Here is a 15,519-nt window from a genome sequence, read left to right on the forward strand (position 1 = left end):
ACACAGTCAGTCTTTCCTCAACTCTTAGCCAAGAGAGACTGACATGCATAGTATTAATATCAGCCCACTGATTACAATGAAGAGCAAATGGACACTAATCAAGATTAGACAAAACTAGAGTCTGCAGGACTTGCTTTGTGGCGTGTGGTGTCAAAAAAGCAAAGCATCTCTTTATTACGGGTATATCTTTCCCCATCTTTACAACCATTGAATATATATATGTGTTTTGACCATGACAGTTTACAATCACCAAGTAATTTAGTCTCCTTAACTTCTTCAACAGCCACACCATTCATTCCAGATTCAGCTGAGATCGAGAACTTAGAAAATGATTAGTACCAAATACAATGCTCTTAGTTCTAGAGATGTTCAGGACCAATTAATTACTGGCCACCCATTCCAAAACACACTGCAACTCTTTGTTAAGGGTTTCAGTGACCTCATTAGCTGTGGTTGCTGATGGGTATGTGGTTGAATCATCAGCATACATGGACACACATGCTTTGTTTAATGCCAGTGGCAGGTCATTGGTAAAAATAGAAAAGAGTAGAGGGCCTAGCGAGCTGCCCTGTGGTACACCACACTTTACATGTTTGACATTAGAGATGCTTCCATTAAAGAAAACCCTCAGTTCTATTCGATAGATAGCTCTGAATCCACGATTTGGCAGAGGTTGAAAAGCCATGACACATACGTTTTCTCAACAACAGGTTATGGTCAATAATATTGAAATCTAACAGTACAGCTCACACAATCTTCTTATTATCAATTTCTTCAACCAATCATCAGTCACTTGTGTCAGTGCAGTGCATGTTAAGTGCCCTTCTCTACAGAGGCGTACAGAGGCGCAGGTAGCCTAGTGGTTAGAGCGTTGGACTAGTAACCTAAAGGTTTAAAAAATAATCTGTCGTTCTGCCCCCTGAATAAGGCAGTTAACCCACTGTCCCTAGCCTGTCATTGAAAATAAATAATTGAAAATAAGAATTTGTTCTTAAATTAACTGACATGCCTAGTAAAATAAAAAATAAGCATGCTGAAAGTTTGTTGATAATTTGTTTACAGAGAAATAGAATTGTCTTTGAACCCAAAACAATCCAAAAGTTTGCTAAGAGCTGGCAGCAAGCTGATAGGTCTGGTGTTAGAACCAGTAAAGGACACTTTACCACTCTTGGGGAATGGATGGAAATGGGGTGAACAGACAGTGTTCACCCCACTCCCTAGAAGGCCAGCATCCTGGAGTCGATACCTCACTGTTGACGTTGAGACTGGTGTTTTGCAGGTACTATTTAATGAAGCTGCCAGTTGAGGACTTGTGAGGAGTCTGTTTCTCAAACTAGACACTCTAATGTACTTGTCCTCTTGTGCACTGGGGCCTCCCACTCCTCTTTCTATTCTGGTTAGAGCCCGTTTGCGCTGTTCTGTGAAGGGAGTAGTACACAGCGTTGTACGAGATCTTCAGTTTCTTTGCAATTTCTCGCTTGGAATAGCCTTCATTTCTCAGAACAAGAATAGACTGACGAGTTTCAGAAGAAAGGTCTTTGTTTCTGGACCTTTTTAGCCTGTAATCGAACCCACAAATGCTGATGCTCCAGATACTCAACTAGTCTAAAAAAGGCCAGTTGTCAGCTGTGCTAACGGGTTTTCTAATGATCAATTAGCCTTTTATAATGATCAACTGGGATTAGTTAACACAACGTGCCATTGGAACACAGGAGTGATGGTTGCTGATAATGGGCCTCTGTACACCTATGTAGATATTCCATTAAAAATCAGCCGTTTCCAGCTACAATAGTCATTGACTGGCCCTCAAACCATCACGGTCACCTAATAATCCCCAGTTTACAATTGGCTCATTCATCCCCCCTCCCATCTGTAACTATTCCCCAGGTTGTTGCTGCAAATGAGAACGTGTTCTCAGTCAACTTACCTGGTAAAATAACGAATAAATAAAAAATTTACAATGTCTACACTGTTATTTTAAATGGACAAAAAAAAAGTGCTTTTCTTTCAAAAACAAGGATCGATGAGATATAAAGCAAAAAACAACAGCACATTTATGCAAATTTATGAAAAATAACCCGTTCTAATTGGAAACGTCAAAAAGAGAAATTGTTTGATGCTGAATGTAATCTCACCAATCACAGGATAGAAATACTCAGCAACAATATTGTGACACATTAGAAGAAACAGAAGCATTTTGAGAACACTGTGAAAGCGATTGAAGACTCCATTGTGGGAGATGCTGAATGTTCAAGATGGAAAACAGAGGAAAGGAGCAAATTCAAAATGGCAACATTTGGAAAAATCACTTTGAAAGTCCCTATAGAACAATAGCACCAGAAGACCTTACTTGAAACCTACAAAATATGCAAGAAAAACTCAGCTCCCTAGAACACACTATTAAAAACAACCAGAACCAATTTGACTACAAAATTACACAGGCTGAACTTTCAAAGACTAAACCACTTTCAAAACTAAACCTAGAAAGGTATGTGGTATGTGGACAGCATCTGGAACTAAATGCATATTAAAACTACTCAAACTGGCCTCCCAAGTGGCGCAGTGGTTTACGGCTAGCTCTGCCACTAGAGATCCTGGTTCGAGTCGAGGCTCTGTCGCAGCCGGCCGCGACCGGGAGACCCATGGGGCAGTGGTTTACGGCTAGCTCTGCCACTAGAGATCCTGGTTCGAGTCGAGGCTCTGTCGCAGCCGGCCGCGACCGGGAGACCCATGGGGCAGTGGTTTACGGCTAGCTCTGCCACTAGAGATCCTGGTTCGAGTCGAGGCTCTGTCGCAGCCGGCCGCGACCGGGAGACCCATGGGGCAGTGGTTTACGGCTAGCTCTGCCACTAGAGATCCTGGTTCGAGTCGAGGCTCTGTCGCAGCCGGCCGCGACCGGGAGACCCATGGGGCAGTGGTTTACGGCTAGCTCTGCCACTAGAGATCCTGGTTCGAGTCGAGGCTCTGTCGCAGCCGGCCGCGACCGGGAGACCCATGGGGCAGTGGTTTACGGCTAGCTCTGCCACTAGAGATCCTGGTTCGAGTCGAGGCTCTGTCGCAGGGGGGGGGGGGGGGGGGGGGGGGTGCAATGCACACTGACACAGTCGCCAGGTGTATTGTATTTCCTGGAATGAAATGCATAAACACGGTACTCCTGAGCTGCAGGATGCCATTTAAAACTGCCCAACCTGGTTTTGGAAAGGGGCTGCTTCCCTGATACTTGGAACCAGGGGCTCATAACCCTCGTATATACAAATCTGACAAATTAGACCCTAATAACTGAATGTGGCACCAGTAACATGGGGGAAATGATCTGCTGTATTCTCATTGGCCGAATACAGACCTCCTCACACAACATAACGCCCTCAGCAAAAAAACAAAATGTCTTTCTGCCCAAACACAGAACAACAGACCACAGATTACACAACCTAATAAACATGTTCATCAGAAAAGCAGAGGGAAGGTATGTGCATGTTGTGTTGATTTGAACAAAGCTTTTGATTCCATATGGCATGATGTTATAAAACCCTCCACAGCGTCGTTGGGGGTAAAGTATACGACATCATAAAATCTATTTAATTGAACAACACATGTAGTATTAAACTGAACAACAAAATAAACTCTTTACCAAGGGTGAGGGGTAAGACAAGGGTACAGTTTATGTCCAACATCTACAAACTAGCAGAGAGAGCTGTCACCAACAGATCCAGGTCTACCCTGATGACCAACAACAACTACCACGATATAACATGTCCAACTACCTGGGACAGGAAATACCATGGTTGAACCAACTACCTGGGACAGGAAATACCATGGTTGAACATGTCCAACTACCTGGAACAGGAAATACCATGGTTGAACCAACTACCTGGGACAGGAAATACCATGGTTGAACAGGTCCAACTACCTGGAACAGGAAATACCATGGTTGAACCAACTACCTGGGACAGGAAATACCATGGTTGAACCAACTACCTGGGACAGGAAATACCATGGTTGAACATGTCCAACTACCTGGAACAGGAAATACCATGGTTGAACATGTCCAACTACCTGGAACAGGAAATACCATGGTTGAACATGTCCAACTACCTGGAACAGGAAATACCATGGTTGAACATGTCCAACTACCTGGAACAGGAAATACCATGGTTGAACATGTCCAACTACCTGGAACAGGAAAAATCCTGCAAATAATTTTACTCCATAAAATGACACTTCTCAAAATGACATGTTCCAATCCAAATCTGGTTCAAAATATTCTATAGAGTCATTTTACCAAATGCATGGAGGTGAGGTTTGGCATCCGACCTGTAATTACGATTATAAGCACTGGGAGAAATACACACACATACAGAATTCTGCAGGTATATCCTAAATACCCAGAAGAAAGGATTAAATAATGCATTGTAGCGCGGAACTCAGAAATATTCACTTTAATTGTACAAGAAATGTTGTCACCATTTGAAATGAAGCCCTAAAACAGCCTTACAATTCAAATCACTTGAAACCCAAGAGCTGAACCCTGAAAAGAGTCCCCTATGTCAGCTGTTATAAACACTAAACAACACTATTATCCAAACACACAGGGAAATCAACCAGATTGTCACAGAAAATAAAACCTCCTATTTGACAAATTGGGGGAATGAAACAAAAACACTGAATAAACTAAAATGCTATTTGGCCTCAAAAGAGAACACAAAATTGGCAGAACATTTCTACTCTGTCAGAGATACAAACCAGAGACAGATCCTGACCAGATACAGGCTCAGCGACCAACAATTGGCTATGGAAAAAAGGAGACACAAAAAGACATGGCTGCCCATAGAGCAGCGTCTATGTGGTCACGGAACGACAGGGGAGGAAGAGATGCACTGCCTCCTCTACTGTGAGAAATACTCATAAATAAGATTATATTGTTTAAAGAAAATATCTCAATCAATTCCCAACTTCTCTGCAATTAATAATAAAATAAACCTAGGATTTATTCTGGATGAGGAAGAAACAGCTAATATTACTGACAGACATGTACAATATATGATTACCATATCCAGAGGGACATCCCATGACCATTAATTCCCTGAAGGATTTACATTGTTTATAACTGACAGTAAAACATAGTGGAACCATCATCATGTTGTATATAACTGACAGTAATACACAGTGGAACCATCATCATGTTGTTTATAACTGACAGTAAAACATAGTGGAACCATCATCATGTTGTATATAACTGACAGTAATACACAGTGGAACCATCATCATGTTGTTGTATATAACTGACAGTATTACACAGTGGAACCATCATCATGTTGTATATAACTGACAGTAATACACAGTGGAACCATCATCATGTTGTATATAACTGACAGTAATACACAGTGGAACCATCATCATGTTGTTGTATATAACTGACAGTAATACACAGTGGAACCATCATCATGTTGTATATAACTGACAGTAATACACAGTGGAACCATCCTCATGTTGTTGTATATAACTGACAGTAATACACAGTGGAACCATCATCATGTTGTATATAACTGACAGTAATACACAGTGGAACCATCATCATGTTGTTGTATATAACTGACAGTAATACACAGTGGAACCATCATCATGTTGTATATAACTGACAGTAATACACAGTGGAACCATCATCATGTTGTTGTATATAACTGACAGTAATACACAGTGGAACCATCATCATGTTGTTGTATATAACTGACAGTAATACACAGTGGAACCATCATCATGTTGTTGTATATAACTGACAGTAATACATAGTGGAACCATCATCATGTTGTTGTATATAACTGACAGTAATACACAGTGGAACCATCATCATGTTGTATATAACTGACAGTAATACACAGTGGAACCATCATCATGTTGTATATAACTGACAGTAATACACAGTGGAACCATCCTCATGTTGTTGTATATAACTGACAGTAATACACAGTGGAACCATCATCATGTTGTTGTATATAACTGACAGTAATACACAGTGGAACCATCATCATGTTGTTGTATATAACTGACAGTAATACACAGTGGAACCATCATCATGTTGTTGTATATAACTGACAGTAATACACAGTGGAACCATCATCATGTTGTATATAACTGACAGTAATACACAGTGGAACCATCATCATGTTGTTGTATATAACTGACAGTAATACACAGTGGAACCATCATCATGTTGTTGTATATAACTGACAGTTATACACAGTGGAACCATCATCATGTTGTTGTATATAACTGACAGTAATACACAGTGGAACCATCATCATGTTGTATATAACTGACAGTAATACACAGTGGAACCATCATCATGTTGTACATAACTGACAGTAATACACAGTGGAACCATCATCATGTTGTTGTATATAACTGACAGTAATACACAGTGGAACCATCATCATGTTGTATATAACTGACAGTAATACACAGTGGAACCATCCTCATGTTGTTGTATATAACTGACAGTAATACACAGTGGAACCATCATCATGTTGTTGTATATAACTGACAGTAATACACAGTGGAACCATCATCATGTTGTATATAACTGACAGTAATACACAGTGGAACCATCATCATGTTGCTGTATATAACTGACAGTAATACACCGTGGAACCACCATCATGTTGTTGTATATAACTGACAGTAATACACAGTGGAACCATCATCATGTTGTTGTATATAACTGACAGTAATACACAGTGGAACCATCATCATGTTGTATATAACTGACAGTAATACACAGTGGAACCATCATCATGTTGTTGTATATAACTGACAGTAATACACAGTGGAACCATCATCATGTTAATGTATATAACTGACAGTAATACACAGTGGAATCATCATCATGTTGTATATAACTGACAGTAATACAGTGGAACCATCATCATGTTGTATATAACTGACAGTAATACACAGTGGAACCATCCTCATGTTGTTGTATATAACTGACAGTAATACACAGTGGAACCATCATCATGTTGTTGTATATAACTGACAGTAATACACAGTGGAACCATCATCATGTTGTTGTATATAACTGACAGTAATACACAGTGGAACCATCATCATGTTGTATATAACTGACAGTAATACACAGTGGAACCATCATCATGTTGTTGTATATAACTGACAGTAATACACAGTGGAACCATCATCATTTTAATGTATATAACTGACAGTAATACACAGTGGAATCATCATCATGTTGTATATAACTGACAGTAATACAGTGGAACCATCATCATGTTGTATATAACTGACAGTAATACACAGTGGAACCATCATCATGTTGTATATAACTGACAGTAATACATAGTGGAACCATCATCATGTATATAACTGACAGTAATACACAGTGGAACCATCCTCATGTTGTTGTATATAACTGACAGTAATACACAGTGGAACCATCCTCATGTTGTTGTATATAACTGACAGTAATACACAGTGGAACCATCATCATGTTGTATATAACTGACAGTAATACACAGTGGAACCATCATCATGTTGTTGTATATAACTGACAGTAATACACAGTGGAACCATCATCATGTTGTTGTATATAACTGACAGTAATACACAGTGGAACCATCATCATGTTGTATATAACTGACAGCAATACACAGTAGAACCATCATCATGTTGTATATAACTGACAGTAATACACAGTGGAACCATCATCATTTTAATGTATATAACTGACAGTAATACACAGTGGAATCATCATCATGTTGTATATAACTGACAGTAATACAGTGGAACCATCATCATGTTGTATATAACTGACAGTAATACACAGTGGAACCATCATCATGTTGTATATAACTGACAGTAATACATAGTGGAACCATCATCATGTATATAACTGACAGTAATACACAGTGGAACCATCCTCATGTTGTTGTATATAACTGACAGTAATACACAGTGGAACCATCCTCATGTTGTTGTATATAACTGACAGTAATACACAGTGGAACCATCATCATGTTGTATATAACTGACAGTAATACACAGTGGAACCATCATCATGTTGTTGTATATAACTGACAGTAATACACAGTGGAACCATCATCATGTTGTTGTATATAACTGACAGTAATACACAGTGGAACCATCATCATGTTGTATATAACTGACAGCAATACACAGTAGAACCATCATCATGTTGTATATAACTGACAGTAATACACAGTGGAACCATCACCATGTTGTTGTATATAACTGACAGTAATACACAGTGGAACCATCATCATGTTGTATATAACTGACAGTAATACACAGTGGAACCATCATCATGTTGTTGTAATTAACTGACAGTAATACACAGTGGAACCATCATCATGTTGTATATAACTGACAGTAATACACAGTGGAACCATCATCATGTTGTTGTATATAACTGACAGTAATACGTAGTGGAACCATCATCATGTTGTTGTATATAACTGACAGTATTACACAGTGGAACCATCATCATGTTGTATATAACTGACAGTATTACACAGTGGAACCATCATCATGTTGTATATAACTGACAGTAATACACAGTGGAACCATCCTCATGTTGTTGTATATAACTGACAGTAATACACAGTGGAACCATCATCATGTTGTTGTATATAACTGACAGTAATACACAGTGGAACCATCATCATGTTGTATATAACTGACAGTAATACACAATGGAACCATCATCATGTTGTTGTATATAACTGACAGTAATACACAGTGGAACCATCATCATGTTGTTGTATATAACTGACAGTAATACACAGTGGAATCATCATCATGTTGTATATAACTGACAGTAATACAGTGGAACCATCATCATGTTGTATATAACTGACAGTAATACACAGTGGAACCATCATCATGTTGTATATAACTGACAGTAATACACAGTGGAATCATCATCATGTTGTATATAACTGACAGTAATACAGTGGAACCATCATCATGTTGTATATAACTGACAGTAATACACAGTGGAACCATCATCATGTTGTATATAACTGACAGTAATACATAGTGGAACCATCATCATGTATATAACTGACAGTAATACACAGTGGAACCATCCTCATGTTGTTGTATATAACTGACAGTAATACACAGTGGAACCATCCTCATGTTGTTGTATATAACTGACAGTAATACACAGTGGAACCATCCTCATGTTGTTGTATATAACTGACAGTAATACACAGTGGAACCATCATCATGTTGTATATAACTGACAGTAATACACAGTGGAACCATCATCATGTTGTTGTATATAACTGACAGTAATACACAGTGGAACCATCATCATGTTGTTGTATATAACTGACAGTAATACACAGTGGAACCATCATCATGTTGTATATAACTGACAGCAATACACAGTAGAACCATCATCATGTTGTATATAACTGACAGTAATACACAGTGGAACCATCACCATGTTGTTGTATATAACTGACAGTAATACACAGTGGAACCATCATCATGTTGTATATAACTGACAGTAATACACAGTGGAACCATCATCATGTTGTTGTAATTAACTGACAGTAATACACAGTGGAACCATCATCATGTTGTATATAACTGACAGTAATACACAGTGGAACCATCATCATGTTGTTGTATATAATTGACAGTAATACGTAGTGGAACCATCATCATGTTGTTGTATATAACTGACAGTATTACACAGTGGAACCATCATCATGTTGTATATAACTGACAGTATTACACAGTGGAACCATCATCATGTTGTATATAACTGACAGTAATACACAGTGGAACCATCCTCATGTTGTTGTATATAACTGACAGTAATACACAATGGAACCATCATCATGTTGTTGTATATAACTGACAGTAATACACAGTGGAACCATCATCATGTTGTTGTATATAACTGACAGTAATACACAGTGGAATCATCATCATGTTGTATATAACTGACAGTAATACAGTGGAACCATCATCATGTTGTATATAACTGACAGTAATACACAGTGGAACCATCATCATGTTGTATATAACTGACAGTAATACACAGTGGAATCATCATCATGTTGTATATAACTGACAGTAATACAGTGGAACCATCATCATGTTGTATATAACTGACAGTAATACACAGTGGAACCATCATCATGTTGTATATAACTGACAGTAATACATAGTGGAACCATCATCATGTATATAACTGACAGTAATACACAGTGGAACCATCCTCATGTTGTTGTATATAACTGACAGTAATACACAGTGGAACCATCCTCATGTTGTTGTATATAACTGACAGTAATACACAGTGGAACCATCCTCATGTTGTTGTATATAACTGACAGTAATACACAGTGGAACCATCATCATGTTGTATATAACTGACAGTAATACACAGTGGAACCATCATCATGTTGTTGTATATAACTGACAGTAATACACAGTGGAACCATCATCATGTTGTTGTATATAACTGACAGTAATACACAGTGGAACCATCATCATGTTGTATATAACTGACAGCAATACACAGTAGAACCATCATCATGTTGTATATAACTGACAGTAATACACAGTGGAACCATCACCATGTTGTTGTATATAACTGACAGTAATACACAGTGGAACCATCATCATGTTGTATATAACTGACAGTAATACACAGTGGAACCATCATCATGTTGTTGTAATTAACTGACAGTAATACACAGTGGAACCATCATCATGTTGTATATAACTGACAGTAATACACAGTGGAACCATCATCATGTTGTTGTATATAATTGACAGTAATACGTAGTGGAACCATCATCATGTTGTTGTATATAACTGACAGTATTACACAGTGGAACCATCATCATGTTGTATATAACTGACAGTATTACACAGTGGAACCATCATCATGTTGTATATAACTGACAGTAATACACAGTGGAACCATCCTCATGTTGTTGTATATAACTGACAGTAATACACAGTGGAACCATCATCATGTTGTTGTATATAACTGACAGTAATACACAGTGGAACCATCATCATGTTGTATATAACTGACAGTAATACACAATGGAACCATCATCATGTTGTTGTATATAACTGACAGTAATACACAGTGGAACCATCATCATGTTGTTGTATATAACTGACAGTAATACACAGTGGAACCATCATCATGTTGTATATAACTGACAGTAATACATAGTGGAACCATCATCATGTTGTTGTATATAACTGACAGTAATACACAGTGGAACCATCATCATGTTGTATATAACTGACAGTTATACACAGTGGAACCATCATCATGTTGTTGTATATAACTGACAGTAATACACAGTGGAACCATCATCATGTTGTATATAACTGACAGTAATACACAGTGGAACCATCATCATGTTGTATATAACTGACAGTAATACACAGTGGAACCATCATCATGTTGTTGTATATAACTGACAGTAATACACAGTGGAACCATCATCATGTTGTTGTATATAACTGACAGTAATACACAGTGGAACCATCATCATGTTGTATATAACTGACAGTAATACATAATTGAATTGAGAGTGAAGAGAACGAGAGAGAGCACACAGAGGTAGCAGAGAACGGCAGAGTAGAGAGAGAGAAGGGAGAACAGAGAGTTGAGGGTGAGAAAGAGCGATAGCAGAGAGAAAGCCTAAACCGTGTTTTCCTAGCTTGTTACATGACTTTTGCGGAAGAGGGGGGGACACCGTTTACACTGGGAAGCCAAACCTTTGACAAATTATGTTCAATGTTCACCAGTGAGTCTATTGAATGTTGATATTTCCACGTCTCTATTTGTCTTTGGTTTTAATGTGTTATTTTAGTAACCAGTGTTTTTCATGGCTTCAGTGATGTTCATGTCAATTAAAGTGTTCCAGTACATTACAGTAGGCTACAATATAGTACGGAACAAGTTAACTTTATTAGTCCTCTCCGGGGAACATTCAGTCCGGCAGGACTGGTTCTATGGTAAATACAACATGTAATATTATTAAACAAGAACTATACTGACTAACGTTTACAGAGGGCCATTTCCTGCAGAACAGATGTGTTCTAAAAAAAAAGGTTTGTATCTGAACATGAGCAATGTAAACTTAAGAGCTGTGGTGCCCTTTGGTGAAAATAATACCTCTGCCTGCCAGCTTCATCAATAGTCCATTTTGAATACCTCTGGACGACAAATACAGAAATCTCAACTGATTGAACTCCAACCCACCTGCTCAGTGACTTTGGCGCCATCTTCTGGATTAAACAAGGACAGACACAGTATAGAGAGTTTTCTATTGTAAATGTAATACCGATCAAATTCACTAGGGGGACATCCACTATCCTTGGATTGTCTCAGCACCATATATATTTTACCTTTATTTAACTAGGCAAGTCAGTTAAAGAACATATTCTGATTTACAATGAAAGTCTAGGAACAGTTGGGGTTAACTGCCTTGTTCAGGGGTAGAACAACAGATCTTTACCTTGTCAGCTCTGGGACTTGATAAAAGCAACCTTTCAGTTACTGGCCCAACACTCTAAACACTAGGCTACCTGCCACCCCATGTAAGGAACGGAGCAGGATGATCTAGAACAATGGTTCCCAAATAAATAAATATATATTAAAATAAATGTGTAGAACTGCAAGAAATAAACGTTCAACCCTGCAAAGTTCTCTCTGCAAACAAGAGGGAAACGAGAGGGAAACTAGAGGGAAACTAGAGGGAAACAAGAGGGAAACTAGAGGGAAACTAGAGGGAAACTAGAGGGAAACTAGAGGGAAACTAGAGGGACGTGAGTAGTTTGTCATGAACATGAAGCTCGTGCCCATAGAAACAACGAGGAGGATGTGGGATATTCCCCAACGGTGGAAAAGGGGAGTTAAACAGTTTGGGAATCCCTGAAACCCCGATCCGGAAAATATGCTTTTCCACATAAGGACGACGTCTAGTCCGACAAATGTGTTGGTTTGTAATAGGGCTTTCCGTCTTGTTACTGAAGAAAATGACACCAGGTTTGTAATAGGGCTTTCCATCTTGTTACTGAAGAAAATGACACTAGGTTTGTAATAGGGCTTTCCATCTTGTTACTGAAAAAAATGACACCAGGTTTGTAATAGGGCTTTCCATCTTGTTACTGAAGAAAATGACACCAGGTTTGTAATAGGGCTTTCCATCTTGTTACTGAAGAAAATGACACCAGGTTTGTAATAGGGCTTTCCATCTTGTTACTGAAGAAAATGACACCAGGTTTGTAATAGGGCTTTCCATCTTGTTACTGAAGAAAATGACACCAAGTTTGGCACATTGAACAAAAAGACCATTCTGGAACATGACATTGCAAATTAACGAGCAACAAAAAGAGAAGAGAGAAATAGATAAATACATATATTAGTCTCGTTTTTGGTCACGTAAACATTACAAAGTTAAACATTACAAAGTTAAACATTACAAAGTTAAACATGTTTTCACAGTGTTAAAATTCCAGCAAATCATATTAGCTTTGGACCAATGAGTTTCCAAACCCCTCCTGGTTGTGACCTCCTGGATGTGACCTTCACAACGGCTGTGGAAACGATTCCACAGCCCTCCTGGATGTGACCTTCACAACGGCTGTGGAAACGATTCCACAGCCCTCCTGGATGTGACCTTCACAACGGCTGTGGAAACGATTCCACAGCCCTCCTGGATGTGACCTTCACAACGGCTGTGGAAACGATTCCACAGCCCTCCTGGATGTGACCTTCACAACGGCTGTGGAAACTATTCCACAGCCCTCCTGGATGTGACCTTCACAACGGCTGTGGAAACAATTCCACAGCCCTCCTGGATGTGACCTTCACAACGGCTGTGGAAACTATTCCACAGCCCTCCTGGATGTGACCTTCACAACGGCTGTGGAAACGATTCCACAGCCCTCCTGGATGTGACCTTCACAACGGCTGTGGAAACGATTCCACAGCCCTCCTGGATGTGACCTTCACAACGGCTGTGGAAACATTTTCAAGCTGATACACCCATTAAAAACATTTACAAATACAGTACCAGTCAAAAGTTTAGACACACCTACTCATTCAAGGGGTTTGTCTTTATTTGTACTATTTTCTACATTGTAGAATAACAGTGACGACATCACAACTATGAAATAACACATATGGAATAACATGAAGTAGACAAAAAAGTGTTTAAAAAATCTAAATATATTATATGAGATTCTTCAAAGTGGCCACCATTTGCCTTGATGACAGCTTTTGCACACTCTTGGGATTCTCTCAACCAGCATTCAAGGCACACTTAACCAGCATGGCTACCACAGCATTCTGCAGCGATACGCAATCCCACCTGGCTTGCGCTTAGTGGGACTATCATTTGTTTTTCAACAGGACAATGACCCAACACACCTCCAGGCTGTGTAAGGGATATTTGACCAAGAAGGAGAGTGATGAGAGTGCTACATCAGATGACCTGGCCTCCACAATCACCCAACCTCAACCCAATTTAGATGGTTTGGGATGAGTTGGACCGCAGTGAAGGAAAAGCAGCCAACAAGTGCTCAGCATATGTGGGAACTCCTTCAAGACTGTTGGAAAAGCATTCCAGATGAAGCTGGTTGAGAGAATGCCAAGAGTGTGCATAGCTATCATCAAGGCAAAGGGTGGCTACTTTGAAGAATCTCAAATATAAAATATATTTTGATTTGTTTAACACTTTTTTGGTTACTACATGATTCCATGTGTGTTAATTCATAGTTTTGATGTCTTCACTATTATTCTACAATGTAGAAAATAGTTCAAATAAAGAAAAACCCTGGAATGAGTAGGTGTAAACCCTGGAATGAGTAGGTGTAAACCCTGGAATGAGTAGGTGTAAACCCTGGAATGAGTAGGTGTAAACCCTGGAATGAGTAGGTGTAAACCCTGGAATGAGTAGGTGTAAACCCTGGAATGAGTAGGTGTAAACCCTGGAATGAGTAGGTGTAAACCCTGGAATGAGTAGGTGTAAACCCTGGAATGAGTAGGCGTAAACCCTGGAATGAGTAGGCGTAAACCCTGGAATGAGTAGGCGTAAACCCTGGAATGAGTAGGCGTAAACCCTGGAATGAGTAGGTGTAAACCCTGGAATGAGTAGGTGTAAACCCTGGAATGAGTAGGTGTAAAAGCTGGAATGAGTAGGTGTCCAGATTTCTCATACGGTTCATACTGTATGTATGTATACTGCCTTTCAAAAGTTTGGGGTCACTTAGAAATGTCATTGTTTTTTAAACAAAATCAAATGTTTTGCCCATTAAAATAACATCAAATTGATCACAAATAAAGTGTAGACATTGTTAATGTTGTAAGTGAATATTGTAGCTGGAAACGGCTGATTTTTTCTGGAACATCTACTAGGTGTACAGAGGCCCATTATCAGCAACCATCACTCCTGTGTTCCAATGGCACGTGTTAACTAATCCAAGTTTATAATTTTA

The 15,519-nt window shown here is 39.0% G+C and overlaps 1 long non-coding RNA gene across 1 annotated transcript; it reads right to left on the reverse strand.

Annotated features, from left to right (window-relative positions):
* Positions 1-13,424: 13,424 nt before the first annotated feature.
* On the reverse strand, positions 13,425-14,177 carry LOC116353439 (uncharacterized). Its single transcript, XR_004202915.1, has 2 exons — positions 13,654-14,177; positions 13,425-13,606 (listed from the first exon to the last, which is right to left on the reverse strand). It is a non-coding gene; the product is annotated as an uncharacterized LOC116353439 (long non-coding RNA).
* Positions 14,178-15,519: the final 1,342 nt, after the last annotated feature.

Source organism: Oncorhynchus kisutch, linkage group LG14, assembly GCF_002021735.2.
Source record: "Oncorhynchus kisutch isolate 150728-3 linkage group LG14, Okis_V2, whole genome shotgun sequence".
In the NCBI taxonomy this organism is placed as follows: Eukaryota; Metazoa; Chordata; class Actinopteri; order Salmoniformes; family Salmonidae; genus Oncorhynchus; species Oncorhynchus kisutch.